Here is a 21,745-nt window from a genome sequence, read left to right as displayed (position 1 = left end):
AGACCCCAGATCTAGTTTCATCCATCCAGGCTGTGATTTTAGGAGTACCAAATCATATGTACAATGGCTTTACATTGATGGTCATTTCATCATGGGTCTATATCTGTAGACGACTGTTTATGTACATGTAATGAAAGTTTATAAGATGAGCATGGGTATGTCTTCCCTTAGCGGTTCATGTAAAGTCAAATATCATGATATATGTATTGTAATTGATGCAGGTCACCTTCCACTTTGATACCTCCTCATCACATCGTAAATCATTTCATTCGACATTGGAATTTTTTCAACTTCATGCTTTAAGGGGCAGCTGTTACAGATCCGTTTGGGTACATCAATCCCAACAACCATATCAGTGTTTTAGGACTCATCAAACCCTGATTTGAGTTGCTTCATTCCCTAAACAAGTCACCCCTTTGAATGCCTCCTTCCCAGACAGTTTCATGACTTGAAGACATTCAGAAATAGCCTCTAGAGGGACCAACACAGGTAAGCCCTTGTAAAGGTGCACTATAGAGTAGTTGAGTCCACTGCTAGGGTGCTTTGCAGAGCACTTCGGCTTCCTTTCATCTACGCTGGGCGAGAATGAGTGAAATTCACATAGGGTTTGGGGAATATTCTTATCTTTTGGACTCATCTAGGAGGTTCCCTCACTTATCAACTCCTATGAGCTCGAAAATGGATGAGGAATGAGTTAAGGTGAATCCTATCCTCTCATACCTTCCTCCATGGAACTAATTCTAAGTATAGAAGGCCATTCAATGCCACCATTTATGAAAAAACCTCCTTCATCTTCCTATAAATTGACCAATCATCTAAGTGATCAGGGGCTAGAATATGTTGAATTGTAAGGAGATAATGCTATTATGCGATTTGGATTTGAAGCAAGTATTATAATGCTACAAGTTTGTCATGCTTTTGATGTGATGTGGATGGGATCCAAGCTGAAGGAATGGCTTTGAATCAGACACCAATGGTTCTATTTCCTTCTTCTATCTAATAAAGTGTTTTTGTATTGTTTCATAATGCTTATATGTGTGAACTGTATCTGATTCCTTTCACTTATATTCAATAGATCATGTGCTTTGATTGGTTCTTTGTTTTTTGTTGTGTTCACAGGGTACTTCTCAAGCATATTAATTACGGGAAGGAGCGACAGGATCGATACAAGGGAGACGAGAGGAAAGAGGAACTACAAGTAGGTCTTCTCATCTTCTTGTATTATCTATTGCTTATAGGAAAAGTCTAAAACACTTTAAACTATTGTTCTAGATAAAACTACTTATCTAGGGAATTAGTATTTATCCGTAGATACCAAATTCTCCAAAACAAGGCTATTCCCATAAAGCATTCAACATATTTGGACTCATTTTGCCTACATTGAAGAACAAAGAGAAGAATATCCCTGAGGGGATATTGAACAAAGAGAGGGAAGGATTCCCTTACATTGTATGGAAATGGAAGAAAGTATAATCATGGTTTGATGGTTGGATGTGTAGGGACGATCTAAAATGAACAATTGGCAAGCCATGTAAGCAATTGGTTTGACTGAGTCTGATAGAAAACCATAGCTTGGTTCCTTTATCTTGGTTGTATCACCCTAGCCTGAGAGTGGTATTGGACCAGATACCTATATTCGGGTTGAAAATTGATCTAGGTGGCTCCAGACATAGGCAAAAGTCCAAGATGACTCAGAAAGGGTCAAAATTCAAAGTTGTCAGTTTGCTCCCAAACTAGCACTAGATAGAAGTGCTCATTGCCCTAATTCTAATGGTGTGAATAACACTCAAATCCGAACTCGTATGAGGGAGAACGAGTCAGTTAAAGTTTTGGTCAAAGTTGGGCAGTGGGTTAGGTTTTAGTGTCCTACAAATTGACCGAGTCCCGGTGGTGGAACCTAGCTCCCAAAAAAAGGGCGAATTTGTTGCATATTTAATTTGTCTAATATCCCTTATATTAGACAAAATCAAAACAATATTTCTTGTATTAAAAAATAAAATAAAAAATATTATAAAATAGGTGGCGGGCCATGATCCCCACCACCCCCACCGGAACCCAAAACCATGTGACAATTTTTTTTGTAATAAATGGGGTGGCAGGCCACCAAGCCCGCCACCCAAACCGTCGACATACCATATATGGTGGCAGGTGGTCAAACCCTGCCACTGCTGTAACCATATAAATGACATATATTACATATATGGGGTGGGAGGGCCACCTCCGGTGGACCCGACCCACACCCCCACCAAAAAAACGTACCAATTATAGTTATGGGCCAGCGAGAATTGAACTCACCCAGCCATGTGGCCGGTCCGCTCCATAGGCGGCCCAGCCCAAAACTATAAACATTGTGTTAATACACCAACCGCACAGTGCGCCAACCCAAAACATTAATGCGCCCCATTCAATACAACACTCCACACCATTTAACACAGCGCGCCAAACTTAATAACTGCACGTTGTTCAAACAAACCGTGCCTTAAGAAAAAAAAAAAATATATATATATATATATATCTATATATATATATATATATATATATATATATATACACGTGGATTCTGTGAGGAGGCGGGATTTGACCCCCCGACCTCCCCTTAACAAATTATCATTTTTACCATTGCGTGAGTGGCACTTCTTTGGAAAATATGCCCACAAACTTTATTATAAACCCACATTTCCGCAGTGTGCCCAGGGGATGGAGATAGAACACGGCACAGAGTTCGAGGCAATTTTTAATTAATTTTTGCAGGTGGAACCATGAGTTTGGAAAAGAGCAGGTGGAACCATGATTAAGCCTAATTTTCAGGAGGGTGAAATTTTTCCAGTGTCCAAATTGGACAAAATTTATGTTGATCCTACACCTCTTAGCGACATGAACCTGATGGCACAGACAAAATTTTAATTTGAGCAGAAGATATTCAGATGACTCGGAGGAGGGAATATTTGAGGAATCTAGGGGGAATCTAAAAGATTCCTGTAGCCACAGATTTTCACTTTGTCAGAATTCAGAAATTTGACAGTCGATTTTACACTATTCGACACCACGAATCTGATGGTGCAATCATATTTTCCATTTGATCATTATATTTTTCAACCACTTTTCAAAGTGGAGTTCAGGTGTCAGCATTCAATGTATGAGCAATCATTTCCATGAGATTCAACGCCACGAGATTGATGGGACAACCAGATTCAGCAGTTTATCATCCTCTTCCTCAGATAACTCCTTGATGTGAGGTATATGCAGTGTGATCATGTGCTTCTTTATCTCTTTGCTTGAGATGCATGATGCTGTATAGATCCCTGTTTGATGTTTGATGTGGGATCTTATTTTGTTCTTGATGTGAGATGTTATTATTGTCATGTTTTGATTGAGATCCCTTTGTCGTCATGTTGACGGGATACTCATGTGTCACCATGTATGTTTGAATTGAGATCGCTTTGAGGCCAAGATTGGCGGATGCTCATTATTAACATACAGGAAATTATGTCATGCTAATAGGAGTCCATTTTTTTAGAGTTCCTATAGCGGAACATCTCTGGGAGCCACTCCTGCATGAGGGCATATTCCTTGTATGATAGAGAAAACACATGCATGTACATCATCACTCTTTCCAGCACTCACTGCAGTGGCCTACACCATCTTGACACCGGGCCTAGAGACATAGTCCCTCCTCGACGAACTCTGTTATCAATGTCTTGTGTTTTATGTTGCTGATTCTTGTCATGTTCCTTCTTCTTTACAACATGCATATATGTTCCTTTATGCTATTTTAAATGCAATTCTAATCACATCACGGAAGCAAAAGATCTTTCTTAAATTCAGGAGTTGAGTCAACTTGGATAAAGTTTGGTACCAGAGCAGTCTTTGCGTGGATGTGAATTGCAAGCATGAACAATGGAATGTGCAGTGATGGAGGATGACAAAGCGATGTACGAGACCATGCTCAAAATTTCCCAAAAGGTGGAAATAATGTATGAAGCTCTACAAAAAGAGACAGAGGAAAAGGAGCGATTGCAGCTTCAGTTGTAAGCCACGGAAGAGGCCCTAGAAGAATTGAAGCACAATAGGTAGAGTCTTCAAGCAGAGAATGTTGAATTGAAGATGCTTCTACAAGAAGAGAAAGAGGATAAACATAGTCTTCTACAACAGTTGCAAGCAAAGGATGAGGCCTTGGAAAAGCTGTAGTGTGACCCATGTGAGGTAAAACATAGTTCTCCGACTTCATGTATGTTTCCTAATGATGATTTCTCTATTTTTGAAAATCATATCACATGAATTGGCTCCAAACTGTTGAAGAAAATGGGTTATGAAGGAAAAGGCTTGGGCATTAATGGCCAAGGCATAGTCAACCCCATCAAGGTAGAGGAATTATCCCGCCAGGCAGGACTTGGGTATGTCAAGAAGGAAGTTGGGGAATGCGCTAGGACAGATAGCAAACCACCAACAACAGATGATGAGAAGCCCTCATCAGTTCTTTGCAACTCGACAGTGAAGGTAAAAGATGTTGATTTCCCTTCAGTTTCATCTTCACATAGTATGATTTCTGTTGGAGATGTGGAGATACCATTTATAGGGATAGACATGAGGCTCCTTACCAAGATGAGGTACGAGGAGGAAGAAGAACTTATTGGAGGTTGTGCAAATACCTCGATCTACAGGCTTGGGATACACTGAAGGAGAACGCTCGAAGGTGTCAGATGCTTCCGAGACATCGTCGAAATCGTCGAGGAAAGAGAATTATGGGAACACATCACCATCATCCCATGGCAGTGCCCATTGCAGGGAAAGGTATAACCAATTTTGATATTCGAATGTTCATTTCAATTATAATCATGTTGTTAATGATGAATGTAAAACATGGGATCAAAAAACATGTACCTTTTGTGGATTACATAACCATACATTTGTTGAGTGCTAGAAAAGAATACCAGCACACAAAAGGAGGAGGCATGAAAGACCCTCTCAACAGTAGGTAAAGAAACATGATAAGTAGATCTGGAGGAAGAAGATGTATTGTAGTAATTGCAATAGAGGTGGCCATCAAAGAGGCACTTGTTGGAGGCTCCATCCAGAGCAGCGCCTTAAAGACGAAGCGTCGGTGCATTAACCAAATGAAATGGTTGTTCGACCAGCGAATGCACCACAAGGAAATGACTTATTCACATTGATAAGTGAGAAATGGTTCTTCTATGCATGATAGAATGTCATGGTATTATTTTCTTCCAATCATGTGTTGCATTTTAAAATATAAAAGTGATGATGTGTTTTCCATCACTTATTAAGCATCAGTGATGTCTGGTCTTATTTTGTGTTGCATGTTAAGCTATGAAAGTGATGTTGTGTTTCCATCACTTGTCAAAGAAACAATAGTGTTTGGCCTTATTTTTGTAAATCATGTGTTGCAGTCATGATGAGTTTTCCATCACTTATTGAAGCAACACTGATACATTGGCCTTGTTTTCATAGTTGGGGCATTGTTTCCATTTTGATGTAAACTTGACCACCGAGTATGTGTTGTAAACTCATGGAAAGTATGGGATGCTTGGGTCATTAGTTGGTATTGTAAGTTAAACATGTAATTTTCAGAATTATACAATAGGTTTGCAGAGGGTGGTAGGTGTTGTCTCATCGCTTATGGCTCCAAAGGACAAAGGTGAAGGAGAAGGAAGGGTGATTTATTAGACACTTGTAATTACAGACAAGGTACAAAGAAGTTGAAGATTAGTTTTCATGCTTTTGGAGGAACAAAAGCTCCTTAGTGGCGAGGATTGATCCAGGTGGCTCCAGACACAGGGAGAAGTCCAAGAGGACTCAGAAAGGGTCAAAATTCAAAGTGGCTAACTTGCTCCCAAACTAGCACTAGATCAAAGTTCTTATCGTCCTGATTCCAACGGTGTGAATGACACTCAAATTAGAGCTCGTATGAGGGAGAACAAGCTAGTCAAAGTTTTGGTCAAAGTTTGACAGTGGGTCAGGTTTAAGTGTCCTACAAATTGACTAAGTCCTGGTTATGGAACCTAGCTCCCGAAAATAGGTGAATTTGTTGGATACTTAATTTGTCTAATATCCCTTATACTAAACAAAATCAAAACAATATTTATTGTATTAAAAAATAAAAATAAAAATATTATAAAACAGGTGGTGGGCCATGACCCCCGCCACCCCCATCGGAACCCAAAACCATGTGAATTTTTTTTTTTTAAAATGTGGTGGCAGGCCACCAACCGCGCCACCCAAACTGTCAACATACCATATATGGTGGTGGGTGGTCAAACCCCGCCACCGTCGTAACCATACAAACGACATATATTACATATATGGGGTGGGCGGGTCCACCAGAGCCACACCCCCACGAAACAAACGTACCAATTATAGTTATGGGATGATGGGAATCGAACCCACCTAGCCATGTGGCTGGCCCGCTCCATGAGCAGCCCAACCCAAAACCATAAATGACTGTGTTAATACACCAACCGCACAATGCACCAACCCAAAACATTAATGCGCCCCATTCAATACAACACTCCACACCATTTAACACATTGCGACAAACTTAATAACCACATGCCATTCAAACTAATCATGCCTTAAGAAAAAAATATATATACGCGGATTCTGTGGGGAGGCGAGATTTGACCCCCTGACCTCCCCTTAACAAATTACCATTTTTACCATTGTGCTAGTGGCACTTCTTTGGAAAATTCGCCCGCAAACTTTATTATAAACCCACATTTCTGTAGTGCGCCTCGGGGATAGAAGCAGAACGTGGTATGGAGTTTGAGGTGATTTTTAATTAATTTTTGTAGGTGGAACCATGAGCTTGGAAAATAGTAGGCAGAACCATGATTGAGCTCAATTTCCAGAGGGCGAAATTTTGCCAGTGTCCAAATTGGACAAACTTTATGTCGATCCTACACCTCTTAGTGAAATGAACCTGATGGCGCAAACAAAATTTTGATTTGGGCAATAGATCTTCAGATGACCCAGAGGAGGGAATATTTGAGGAATCTAGGGGGAATCTAAAAGATTCTTATAGCCCCAGATTTTCACTTTGTCAGAATTTAGAAATTTGATAGTCGATTTTACACTATTTGACGCCACGAATCTGATGGTGCAAGTAGATTTTCCATTTGATCATTCTATTTTTCGACCACTTTTCAAAGTGGATTGCAGGTGTCAGCATTCAATGTGCAAGCAGTCATTTCCATGAGATTCGATGCCACAAGATTGATGGTACAACCAGATTCAAGAGTTTATCATCCTCTTCTTCAGATAACTCCTTGATGTGAGGTATATTCAGTGTGAATATGTACTTCTTTATCTCTTTGCTTGAGATGCATTGTGCTGTATAGATCCCTGTTTGATGTTTTATGCGGGATATTGTTTTTTTCTTGATGTGAGATGTACTTATTGCCATGTTTTGATTGAGATCCCTTTGTCATCATGTTGGCAGGATACTCATGTGTCGCCATGTATGTTTGAATTGAGATCCCTTTGAGGCCAAGATTGGCGGGATGCTCATTATTAACATACATGAAATTATGTCATGCTGATAGGAGTCCATTTTTTTAGAGTTCCTCTAGTGGAACATCTCTTGGAGCCACTCTTGTGTGAGGGAATATTCCTTGTATGATAAAGAAAACACATGCATGTACATCATCACTCGTTCCACCACTCAATGAAGTGGCCTACACCATCTTGACACCGGGCTCGGAGACGTAGTCCCTCCTGCACGAACTCCCTTATCAACTTCTTGTGTTTTATGTTGTTGATTCTTGTCATGTTCCTTATTCTTTACAACAAGCATATATGTTCCTTTGTGCTATTTTAAATGCAATTCTAATCACATCACAAAAGAAAAATATCTTGGTTAAATCCGGGAGTTGAGTCAACTCGGATCAAGAAAATTGCCCACACACATCTATTTTCTTAAATTATCTTTTGTTAAAAGATCAATGTTCTATCTCTATTCACAAATTTTCCTCTAAATTCTATTTCTGATATAGAAATTTGTGAATGGTATATATGAGTGAAATCTGCCTAATTCAACATAAATATTTGGATGCCATGAAATTTAGAGAAGGAATGTGATAGAGGACTTAATATCTAGTTGAATGTTCCATACATTGTAAAGATCTTTAGTCATCAATACAGATATAAGGCCCAAAATATTTGCACCTTATTTTTTTTCATTTACATGAATCATTCAGAGATAGTGCATTTTAATATTGCTATCTTCCCATTTTAGTTTGTCCACAACTACTATAACATCCAAAAGTTGGGCTTAGGTGGTGCTTGAACATTTCCTTGGTGATATGATGCAAAACCTTTTAAAAAAATTTAGATTTATGTTCATTTTGTCTCAATAGTTGAAATTCAAAACACGAAAAAAATAAATCTAGAATTGTGACTGTAAAATAGAGGGATTTCATCATACATGATGATGTGTATGATTCCTGTTATGTCAAACAAAACTAACCATGGGCCAGTGCTAGTGTCCAGGCATTATGCATAGCTACTATCATAAATGGGGCAATTGTATGAGATTCTCCTTTTACAAATGCGAAGGCTTAAAAATGTGATGCATGCTAATTGATTTTATGAGGTGCAGATGCCATGTCCCCTGGCCTTAATAAGCAAGACGATTCCATCCCAGTGTTTAAATGACTGAATTTGATGGTAGTAAGGGTCTTGATGAAGAGACTAACTTTCATAACTATGTTAGTAAGGATTGTATATTGAGTTCTAACAATTTCCATTGCAGGATGATAGCTATGAATAATGTTCATATGTGATGTTCAATTTGAAAGTAAGCTCATGTAAATATTGATTTGAGTGTGATGAACAACTGATAACGATCCTACTTATGTGTGAATAGTTACAGGATAACATGTTTGAGCTCACTTGGTAAACCATTGATTATGTATTTTTATTGTTATTATAACTAATAGTTGAGTGTGTGTGGTGTTGTCCTCTAAGATAATTCTAGGTTAATTAATTATGCCAGAGCATCTAAAATGTTTTGTTGTTTTAAAATTTTTTGGATGACAATGTTATGAGAAGATTAAGGGAGGTGCTTAAACCTTATGACTACTAAACATTAAGAAAGGGTTGATTCTTTACCTCTGAACAATGATTTGATTTAAAGGTATGTGGAAAGGCAGAAATGTAAAAGGTTATGATTTCCTAAATATTCAAACTGAATTTTTAGTTAATCATAAGAAAACATGCAAGTAAACAATGTTTACTATTGGTAGGCTAAATTGCTTCATTTTTAACCCCTTTCCTACTTCAAATTCATAACCCTAGACGTATTTTTTAACCTCGCAACCTCCTTATTCCTGCACTATTCCAAGAATCATGCCTTTTCCTGCACTAGCTTTATATTTCATATTTAAGGGTCACAAATGTACTTAATTAATTATTGTTTTATAGATTTTATACCTTTAATATTCTTTGCAACTAATATCTTCTTTCCTAAAGTATTTGGTAAGAAACGTATTAATCATTTCATTAGCATTGTTGAGTGCAGGTAGGATTCTTGCACCGTTGTCAAATCCTAAACTTCCATGACAACTCACTACCTAATGTAGACATCTCATTCAGAATCGGTCATCTTGAGTTGGGCTCGGAGTGGAGATAAGTCAGGGATATGATAGATTAGGTCACTGGCCGAATGCTTAAGTTAGTGTTTTGTTATAGCCAAAAGGCTTGGAATGTAATGTTGTTGTTATTTTGTTACAACCTAGAGGCTTAGATCATAACGCTAATGTAATTTTTTACGGTTGCAGGCCTAAAGGGATGTATATAATGTAGGATTCAGACATAAAATGGTAGTAAGTGTAGCGATAGCTATCCTACTATAAGTGTGGTATTTTGAAATCTTGCTGGTATCGCCCTCGTTCTGGGTTGGATTCAATTTCATCATGTACATTTGTTGATTTAGAAATTTAATATAAAGGGACTGTGGCATGTTATTTCAATCCTGTGTTTTAATTCTATGTTGATGCATTCCTGAGAGATGAGTTTCCAAGTTTCTTAAATAGGGAAACGAGCTGGTTAAATAGGGCCCAGCTAACCCAACTCATTCTCCCTCACATTCTTCTGTCTCGTTAAAGGTGTGTTGATTTCGTTTTAATGCAAGGTGTGAATTAAGGTAGATGCTTCTATTCTTTCGCAAAGTTTAGGTTCGATTTCATTTATAGTCATCGTGTCACGAATCTATGGTGTGCATGCTTAATTAAGTTTATCTTACCTTTCTGTAATCTTTCTTCTCGAAGCTTAGTATTATCTCACCCTAGATCGTGCAAACATGTTATTCCTACACTAGTGCATTTATAGTTCTGCAATTTGATTCCTTTGGTTCATTATAGCGACGTCTTTCGTTCTTTTCTTTCATAAAGAACTTGATGCGTTTCTACAAGTGAGTGTTCATATTTTAGAAGTCTTGTTGGTATTCTGGATTGAATATGCTTTGGTAACTAAGGAATGAACGCTGTTATAACACATTAATATGTACGTGCACTTTACACTTTTAAGGAAGGGATCAAACTTCACATCTAATTATTCAAAGTGAACTTTTCTGAATAAAAAGATTAAAAAGGAAGATCATATTTATGTGAATAACTATTACAGGGATAAAGCCTGCTGCCACAATCAGATGGTTTCTTTAGTTGCATGAAAGAGTTCCTTGATTGGAGAAAAGTGTGATTTGACTTTCAAAGTTAATCCTTATTTTGAAGTTAACATGGGTTGAAGCATCTTTCTATTTTTGAAAGCTATTCTAAAGTTCTGCTCACCTTTGCAAATTCTTTTCTTAAGTTAACACACTCTTTATTATTTTATAAAAGAAATTTGAAAACTTGGTGCAGGAATCTTTGTTCCGGTATAGGAATGATATCCTGATACAAGAACAAAGTGCCCTAGTTCTAAGACTTAGAGCTCCTACATGAGGACAAAAATCTTGAGCACAAGTGTAGAATATACTTCCAGCATCTAAATTTTTTTCTGGGACTAGTACAAGAATATTGCAGGAGTACAGGAATAACATCTCAGTGTAGGGAGAAAGATCTATAAAGAAGTCATAAATCTTCAAGGGTCCAATTATTAATCTAACATACAACTATATCGAAGATAGACATAGATTTCCATTTCAATTAATCAGGATTGCTTACAAGAGTTTGAAAGTTCCTTTTATCTGTTTCTCCGCAAAAGTACTTTCTTTCATATTCCAATGCTAGAATTTATTTTGTGTAAATTTTCGGGTGATATTTTCTTTTCGATTCTGCAAGATTGTAATTAAGGAAGTAGGAATAGAGTTAGGAAAAGTTCATATCATTTTTGGCATTTCCTGTGCTTCGCCTCTAAGTTTACAAAACCCCCGGGTTGACAATTAAGTGTTGAAGGAGTCTGCTTAACCGCAATTCCTGCACCCAACATTTTGGCGTCGTTGCTGGGGAGGCGATTTGAAATTGGTAAGAAATTTCTGTTTTCCGCAATAGGGGTAAGTCTGCTATTATTTTTTCTGCAATATGCTTCTATTGTTTTATGGATTTTACGGGCGTTGATTTTTTTTTATTCTTTGCAGCAATTGACATATTCTTTTCTTTACAACATTTGAATTTTGGTTTTTTGGGTTTGATTTTTAAAATGAATGCCTAAGAAAGGTAGGGGTCCAAAGCCCAATAAGGGTCGACAAAACATTGAAAAATCTGAAAAATCTTCTCATATTGGACCTTCTTTTGCAGGTAGAAAGTCCAAGTAGACCCAAACTCATCACGCCAGAACGATCCACTTGGATTCTAGAAACAGTGATTCAGGTGTGACACAACCCGAGAAGGGGAAGAAGGAGGCTAATGGTGATCAGAAAGTCCAATTCAACAATAGTCAACCTTCATCTTCTAGAAGTGGTCTGATTGGAGGCACAAAAATGGCTGATCATGAAGACCATGCAAAGGGGATTGGCGAGAATCAAGTAAATGAAGAGCAATCCACTTTTGGATTTCCAATAGTGAATTCTGAAGCGAATGTGCAAATGAAGAATATTTCACCCTCATCTCTTCCACATTTTCATGGTAAGGTGCATGAAGACCCAGATTCATTCCTTTTTGAGTTTGATATACTATGTAGGAGTTATGATTATTCTTCAGATACCCAGAAATTAAAATTGTTTCCTGCAACTCTCAAGGATTCAACCTTGCTTTGGTTCATGGGACTCGGAGGAAAGACTATAAGTTCTTGGGAGAAAATGAAGAGAGTGTTTCTAAATAAATATTAGGAATATTGTAAAACTAGAGAAATGCAAGAAGAGATCTTCACCATTGTATAAGGTGATGATGAGACTTTGGAGGACTACTTAGAGAAATTTTTGTACATACTCCAAAGGTCCAAACAAAAATTTGATTTAAGTACCATTTGAACCTTGTTATTACGAGGAATTACTGAGGATTCTAGACATAATTTGAATTTTTTAGGACAAGGAGATATTGCTCGAAAACTTTTGAACAAATTTGTGACTTGTGCAGGAATTTCTCATGAAATCAATCAAGATCCACTAGAGGAGGTCAAAGCAGAACTATCAAACTGGGATCTATAGATGCTATGATTATTGGCTTGGAGAATAAATTGGACAATATGAAAATTGAAATAATGAATACTGTTAGCAAACAAATAGACTCTTTGAAATTTCAACAAAAAAATAGAAAAAGGATAGGATTCATTGTCTATTTTTTGTCCAAAATGTAGGAAAAAGCATCCTTTAAGAGAGTGTCCCGTTGATATAAAAAGTGCTAATAAATGTGTGATCTTTGCAAAGAACCATGCCACTGAGGAATGCCCCTACATAACTAGATTGAAATATGTATTTGAAGGAGAGAATTTTGAACCTGAGACATTACATGCGATGGGAGTGCGAAGGAACTGGCCACAGGTAAGTGCAGGTATGGTTCCTAAACCACATTTTTATGGCTATAATGCATCTCCATATTCCTATCATAATAATAATAATCACTCTCAACATTGGTAGCATCTAAACCATTTTCACCATGGACAATCCTCTCAACCTTGGCAACAAGGATGGAGAGGGCCAAAGCATTCATATCATTCCTATCATGCTTAGTTTCCATCATATCCTCCTTCACATGTACCGCACCAGATGTCACAACCATCTTTTCCCTCTTTACCTCAATAGAGTCAACCAATGCCACCATTGCCTTTGCCACCACCATTTAGACCACCTCAACTACTTACTCAACCGGTACCGAATCCTAATAATAAGGCAGTACAACTGATTCACTCAGTTGGACCGTCCCCTTCTCCTACCTATCGAACCTTTCCAGTTGGGATAAATGAGCTTCAATTGAGATCGGGAAGGATAATTAAACCAAAAAAAAAAAAAAAAAACATGGTGATCATTGAGGAGAAAAATGAAGAGGAAACTCTTAATCATTTGAAAAATAATGTCATCATTCAACCCATTCCCGTAGCTTCAGATTCACCATCTTCTTCAAACCAACCTCCCTATCCAAAGAGGTTGGCTATGGATAAGAGTGACCTCGAGTCCACTCTGGCTTCAGAGTTAAGGAATATTTGCATAAAGGTTCCTTTACTTTAGGCTATTAGAGAAATTCCCATATGCACAAAGATCATTAGGGAGTCATGTCTTAAAAATCCAGGGAGGAAGAGAGTAGAACCTCAAACCATTCAGTTTGTTGGTAGAGCAGCTGAGCTAATGAAATGATGTGTATCAATGGAGAAATATATGATCCTGGAAACCTTGTTGTTTCTGTCTAGATAGGTGATATCCTTGTCTCTAATGTATTAATAGACCTAGGGGCAGCCATCAATTTTATGACCAGGCAAACCATGGAACAACTTAGGCTGGACCATATTCATCCTACACCCACCATGCTTGAACTTGCAAGCAGATCTAAAATCAAGACCAATGGAGTATTGGATGATGTGGTTGTCTTTATAGATTCATGGGAATACCCCACAGGTTTCATTGTGATTCAGCGAAAGAATCCAGTGGGAGGACATCCTTTGATTATGGGACGACCATGGCTTGCAATGGCCGATGCTTATATTAGATGTCACTCTGGTGATATGTACATTTCACATGGAGGCTCTAGGAAAAAGGTCACCTTATATCCACCTGCTAGATCTATTTGGGAACTCAAGGACACTTTATGGTTATATTATGACAACAGTGATGAGGAGACCTGATCTGTTTCTTTGATTCATCATCATACCGAGTCTACTAAGGAGGGTGAATTACGAGATTTCTTGAACAATTTAGACACTATGCCTTACTTTAGCACACTTCATTAGATATTTAGTCTAGATTTTAAAGAAAATTATGATTCCCAACCTTCCTTATCCCATACTGTAGCATCATATTCCTATATTCTTTATCCCAAAACCACTCTTGTTGAAATTAGTCTAGGAAAATCTCTACACATTAGCTCAGACCTTGATTCATCTCAGCAAGAGAAGCTTGTTACCTTGTTGCAAGATCACTTGGATGCATTCATCTAGAATTACAAACACATGAAAGGCATTCCTCCTTAGACTTGTACTCATCATATCTATATTCAGGAGGGAGCTTGACCTGTCCAACAACCCCAGAGACGAATGAATCCCACGCTAAGAGATATTGTTAAAGAGGAATTACAAAAACTCTTAGACACTAATTTTATATATCCAATTTCTGATAGTCAGTGGGTCTCTCCATTAGTGATACTCCCTAAGAAAGATGGGAGATGGCATATTTGCATTGATTACCGAGAATTAAATAAAGCCACTCTCAAGGATTACTTTCCCCTTCCTTTCATCGATCAAGTGCTAGATACCCTTGCCGGTAAAAAGTACTTTTCATTTTTAGATGGCTTTAGTGGGTATAACCAAATCTAGATTGCACCCTCAGATCAAGGAAAAACTACCTTTACATGCCCTTGGGGTACATTTTCTTATCGAGTGCTTCCTCTAGGGTTTTGTAATGCACCCGCCACCTTTCAGAGGGTTGTGCTGGCTATTTTTGTTGATCTTGAATATGTTGAGATTTATATGGATGACTTTTATGTGTTTGGTAACTCATTTGATGAAGCTCTTAAAAATCTAGAAAAATTTCTTTTACGTTGCCAAGAGGCTCATCTTGCTTTGAGTGATAAAAAATGTAGATTAATGTGCAAAGCAAGAGTGGTTCTTGGTCATTTGGTTTCTGAAAAAGGTATCCAGGTAGACCCCGCTAAAGTTGAAGTTATTTTTCGTCTACCTGCACCCAAAACACAAAGGGAAGTGAGAGGTTTCCTGGGACATGTTGGTTATTACTGGAGATTCATTGAAATTTTTCCAAGATTGCTACCCCCCTTTTTTGATTATTAGCTAAGGATAGTGAATTCTCCTAGTCCACAACTTTCCAACAGTCGTTTGAAACATTGAAGGAAAAAATAGTACAGGCACCAGTTTTGAGAGGACCAAACTGGTCCCTGCCATTTCAAATTTCTTCTGATGCCTCAAACCCTACCATTGGTGCAACTTTAGGACAAGAGGAGAATAAACAATCCTATGTTATTTATTACATCAATAAAGATTTGTCACCTTTCGAATTTAACTATACAGTTACCGAGAAAGAAGTTTTAGCCGTTATTTTTTCTATTAATAAATTCAGACATTACATCATAGGATATGAAGTTTATGTGCATATTGATCATTCTGCTATAAAGTATTTAATGAATAAACCTTTAACTAGCGGTAGAGTGACTAGGTGGTTGCTTTATTACAGGAATTCAATGTTACAATTATTGGTAGACTAGGAAAGTCTAATGTTGTAGCTGATTATCTTTCTAGATTAAATAATCCTGGTGAAGTAATTCCTGTTGATGATGATTTCCTTGATGAACATATTTTTGCTATGTCAGAAAAAGCCCCATGGTTTGCTGACATAGCTAAGTATTTAGTCACCGGCAAAACACCACCTCACTTATTCGCTTGTGAAAAGCAGAATATCATTAAGAAAAGTGCTTCATATTCTTGGATACAGGGGGACGTCTTTTACACTGGATCAGATCTTGTTATTTGTAGATGTTTGAGAGAGGAAGAAATGTTTGATATCTTAAAACCTTCCCATGATGAACTTTGTGGTGGCCACTTTGCTGATAAATGAACTACATATAAAATTTTACACACTTGCTATTTTTGGCCTTCTTTGTTTAAGGATGCCAAGCAATATGTTAGGTGTTGTGATAGTTGTCAACAGATGGGTCAACTTGTTCAAGCCAATGAAATGCATTTATGTCCTCAATTTATGATTGAGCCCTTTCAAAAATGGGCTATTGATTTCATAGGACCCATAAACCCCACATCTTTAAATAAAAAGCATATCTTGGTTTGTACTAATTTTGTTACTAAATGGGTAGAGGCTAAAGCTATTTCTTTTGCCGCTGAGAAAGTTGTTGTTGATTTTCTATTTAATGAATTTTTAACTAGATTTGGTGTTCCTATAGAAATTGTTTTTGACAATGGGTTGCAGTTTGTTTCTAACTTGGTACAGGAAGTCATGAATCAATATAATATTCGGCACAAGAAATCTACACCGTACCACCTGCAAGAAAATGGCCAGGTGGAATCTACAAACAAGGTGATCGAATCCATCCTCACCAAAACAGTGAACATGCGTAGGAAGGATTGGGCCATTTGATTGCATGAAGCCTTATTGGCTTACAAAACCACTTGGAAGAATAGCACGAGGCATACACCATATGAGCTGGTGTACGGAAAATAAGTCATTTTTCCGATTGAATTTCAGATAAAGACTTTCAGAACTGCAGTTCAATTGGGTACATATCTCTTGGAAGCACAATAACAATGTCTATTGCAGTTAAATGAGTTGGATGAATTTCAGAGGGATGTTGTTCAACATAATATTTTAGTGCAGTAGCAATGCAAGAAGTGGCATGACAAGTTTATCAAGAAGAAACAGTTGCAACCAGGTGATTGGGTACTTCTCTATGACTCTATATTTGAACATTTTAAAGGGAAGTTACATACTCGTTGGATGGGACCACATGAGGTATCTCAAGTTTTCGACAATGGGGCTGTAGAAGTCAAAACTAACAATGGGAGGAATTCATATTTCACAAAGGAAGATTTCATGCAACAAGTGTAGTAGTGGTCTAAACATCAGTTGGTAGGTGGCTATTCTAGCCTATTGTGACCTAATTTCTTCTCTCTTGAAATAAAGTTTAAAGAAAATCCAAAAAAATAATAATAAAGAAAAAAAACTAAAACAAAAAGAGAAAAAGGTAAAGAAAAATATTTTTCTGTGATTGTGAAAATCAGTTTTACTAACATGATTGCAAAAGGATCAAATTGACAACTAGCTTGCTGGCAGGAAGATCAAATTCTAATAAGATGGGAATGTTGCTTGATTTTTAGATGTGTTGACTGTCACCAAGAATAAGCAGGTTCAAGTGTAGGAACCAAGCCCTTATCCAATTTTGGGATAGTTGGCACAGAAATTATTATCCAAACAACACTAAATTCCCGCTACATTTACTTTTTGGATTAGCAATATACAAGCATATTTTAGGTGAAATTATACCCTTCTTCTATTCCCATTTTCGTAAAAAAATCCCCTTTATTTTCTTCTTTTTATCCAATGAATTTTACCATCCCTTTCTTCAAAGAAACTTTCCCTATCCGATTTCGTATTTGCCTCTTTTCCCCTTGAAATTTTTCCCCAAAATCCCTTTCCGATTTGTCCCTCTTGGTGGTCTCATTCTTGAATTCCCCATCGTAATTTCTTTCCCATTCTAAAATATACCCTTTTCCCAATTCTTTTTTGCCCTCATGGATCGTTTGCAGGATCTGATGTGAACTCACAAGTCAGATCGGAAGGCATATATCAACACCAAAGAATGGCGAATAAAACCTCCCTTGTATATTCAACAAATTTTCCAAATCCAACCTATGAATTATATCCTATCAGAATTTTTTGTGGTCCCCTTTCTCCTTCTAGATATGCTACAAATATCCCTGGTGCAGGAATGTGTGTTCGAGTGCAAGCATGATCAGTGTAGGCATGTTCAAGGGAAGGCATGTTCACTACAGGAATGTTTAAGTGCAAACATGTTCAGCATAAGCACATTCAGTGCAGGCATGTTCAGTACATGAATCCACATCGCTGAGCATTCCCAATTATGAAAACACATGTGTTGGTGCAGGAAAAATGGTCTCAATTCAAATGCAGTGTAGGAACACCTAGTGCAATTTTTATTTATTTATTGAAAAGATCTTTGTTTCATAAATTTTTGTATAGGAAGAATGGTTGCACCACCTGTAGATCATGGCATTCAATAATTGGTATTATGGTTAACACTTTTTTTATCATTTACTAAATGAGGAAGAAATTGTTTAAGTATAAATATATTTTAGTTTATGAAATCTCATCTTTTTAATGAGTATTTAGTACACCTTATGTGAGATCATGAAGTGAATGTGGGATGGTATGATTCTCTCGAAATCCAATACTTACCTCTTCTTGAAAGACTCATCACCTGTCAATGATGGCCTTACCTCATATCCGACCTTGCATGATTGTTACATCGAATCATTATCTAAACTGCCGCCTTTCCCAATCAGCATCGCCTGCCTGTACTTGAACCAATTTGTATTCACATCTGTCCCAGAAGTGTAATCTTAATGATGGAGCATGACCATTTGGAAGGTTGCCAATATAGCAATGGATGTATAGCTCGACCATCATAAATCCCTCGACAAAGCTTTGAGTTCTTCATTTGTAATACTCTTCCAAATTTTTAGACAGAGATTGGGTGAATTCAAATAGAGAAATGGTGCTTGTAAGGATTGAACCACGGTCTATGAAGGCGATGGAGCAAACGGACGAGTATAGAAACAATCTTGCATTATTGCAAGAATCTGGGTTCCTCCCATTTCTGCAAAAATTTGATGAATTCGACTCAGCTGTGGCGCTAGCATTCGCCAAAAATTTTGATGTCAAGCCAAGGTGGGTTTGCTGGAATTTTCCATCACAGAGGAGTCCATATCTCAGGCTAAAAGTTTAGCAGCAGTGGGAGAACAATCGTTTAAGAAGGAGAATATTGAGAAGACGATGTGGTGCCAATTTGTGGTCAACCTGAAGCAAAAGGTGGACTAGAAGAATGGTCTCTAGTGTAGCATTATGATTGAAAAATGGAAGGATGTCCTTTACATATCGCAGAACTTTCTCACTTGCAAGGGTCGTTATTCACTGACCTTCCTGTATCACATATAATTTCTCCTGCATTTTGAGTCTGGTAAGCTCATTAATTTTCCCTATTATCTGCTCAAGGGCTTAGAGAAAATGTCGAAAGGTGTTCAGAGAGGGAATTCAAGCCAGGTTTCATACAAGCTATACCACCACGGGCTGATCACAATTTTAATCAAGAAGGAACTGGAGTATAAAAATGTGATTTGGGAAGAATTTTTGAAGGAGTTTCAAAGACGAGGTGCAGGGAAGTTGTCCAAGAAGAAGAGTGAAAGCAAGGAAGGAAAATTAGAAACCCTGACCCCATGTCCTACCAAGACCAGGAGATCGACCAGGAGAAGGACTGCCTCTTCAAGGGTGGGTCATTTTCATTCAACCTCCCCGATACTATTGGACGACTCACCACCTACTTCACCAGGTAATAATAACCTCTTGGTCCTCACTGAGGTGGTCTCCCATACAATGGTCAACGAAGACTATGCAAAGAAGGAAGACGACACACCCTTGTTAGTCCTCTTTGGTAAGATGAAGAAGAGAAAAATGATGTCGAGTGCAAGCAAAGACCCGACGGAGGGTCAGATAGATGATGGGGCATAGGACACTGAAGCCCTTTATAATTTTGACGTTCCAGGTACTGAAACCCCTGGTAAGGAGAATGTCCAGGGTACTAAGGCCCTTGATAACATTAAAGTTCTAGGCACTGAAGCCCTTGATAATTTTGAAGTTCTGGGTACTAAAACACCTAGTAAGGTGAATGTGAAGGGTACTGAGACCCTTAGTGACATTGAAATTCTAGGTATTGAAACCCTTGACGATGTTGAAATGTAGGAACTCGGTAGCCAGGATAACCTTGACCCTGATGATGTCAGCACATGTTTGGAGTCGATAGCCGAGAAGTCTGCACTAGAGGAATTGGGAGTAGAAAACTCCACCCTCTGTTTGAATAGTCGGATAGAAGAGCTCAAGTAGCATGTTTACAACTTGGAGAGATTAAGCCAAGCCATGAAAGAGAATAATACAGTGCAGAAGTAGATAAATGCAGAGTTGGTAGGAGAAGTGAAAGAGCAGAAAAGACAAGTCAAGATATGGAAATTTCAAGCCTCAAAGTGCTATAAGAGTCTTAAACAAGTGACCAAGCAACTCAAGAAAGCCCGAGGCAAGAAGACAAAGACAGTGAAAGCATGGATCAACATACAAGTTCAGGATTGAAGGGAGGCTTCCTTGTTTTGGTTTTTTTGCAGGAGGTAAAGGTTGTGTGAGGACACACAACAACATAGAGAGGGGAGGATGTTGGTAGGCTAAATTGCTTCATTTTTAACCCCTTTCCTTCTTCAAATTCATAACCATAGACCTCTATTTTAACCTGGAAACCTCCTTATTCCTACACTATTACAACAATCATGCATTTCCCTACACTAGCTTTATATTTCATATTAAGGCTCACAAATGTACTTAATTAATTATTTTTTATATATTTTATACCTTTAATATTCTTTGCAACTAATATCTTCTTTCCTACAGTATCTGGTAAGCAATGTATTAATCATTTCTTTAGCATGGTCGAGTGCATGTAAGATTCCTACATCACTAGCGAATCCTAAACTTCCGTGATAGCTCACTACCTAATGCGGACATATCGTTTAGAATCGGTCATCTCGAGTTGGGCTTAGAGTGGAGATAATTCAGGGATATGATGTATCAGGTTGTCAACCGAATGCTTAAGTTAGCATTTTGTTACAGTCGAAAGGCTTGGAATGTAACGTTGTTGTTATTTCATTACAACTAAAAGGCTTAGATTGTAACACTAATGTAATTTTGTTACGGATGCAGGCCTAAAGGGATGTATATAATGTAGGATTCAGATACAAAATGGTATTGAGAGGAGCGATAGATATGCTAGTGTAACTGTGGCATTTGGTAATCTTGCTGGTATTGCCCTTGTTCTAGGCTGGATTCGATTTAATCATGTACATTTGCTGATTCTGAAATTTAATATAAAGGGACTGTGCCATGTTATTTCAATCCTATGTTTTAATTCTACATTGATGCATTGCTGAGAGTTGAGTTTCAAAGTTTCTTAAATAGGGAAATGAGCTGGTTGGCTAGGGCCTAACGAACCTAGCTTGTTCTCCCTCGCATTCTTCTTTCTCGTTAAAGGTGGCCTGATTTTGTTTTAATGCAAGGTGTGAATTAAGGTAGACACTTCCATTCTTTTGCAAATTTTTGGTTCGATTTCATTTACAACCATCGTGTGACAGATCCATGGTGTGCATGCTTAATTAAGTTTGATCTTACTTTTTTGTAGGCTTTCTTTTCGAAGCTTAGTATTATCTCTGCCTGGATTGTGCAAGCACGTTATTCCCGCACTAGTGCATTTACAGTTCTACAATTTGATTCCTTTGGTTCATTACAACGAAATCTTTCATTCTTTTTTGTCATAAAGATCTGGATGTTTTTTTGCAAGTGAGTGTTCATATT

This window comes from Pinus tabuliformis, chromosome 3_2 (assembly GCF_031772625.1).
Source record: "Pinus tabuliformis cultivar Carrire ecotype Pingquan chromosome 3_2, CPIR1, whole genome shotgun sequence".
In the NCBI taxonomy this organism is placed as follows: Eukaryota; Viridiplantae; Streptophyta; class Pinopsida; order Pinales; family Pinaceae; genus Pinus; species Pinus tabuliformis.
Note: the sequence above shows the minus strand (reverse complement) of the source record.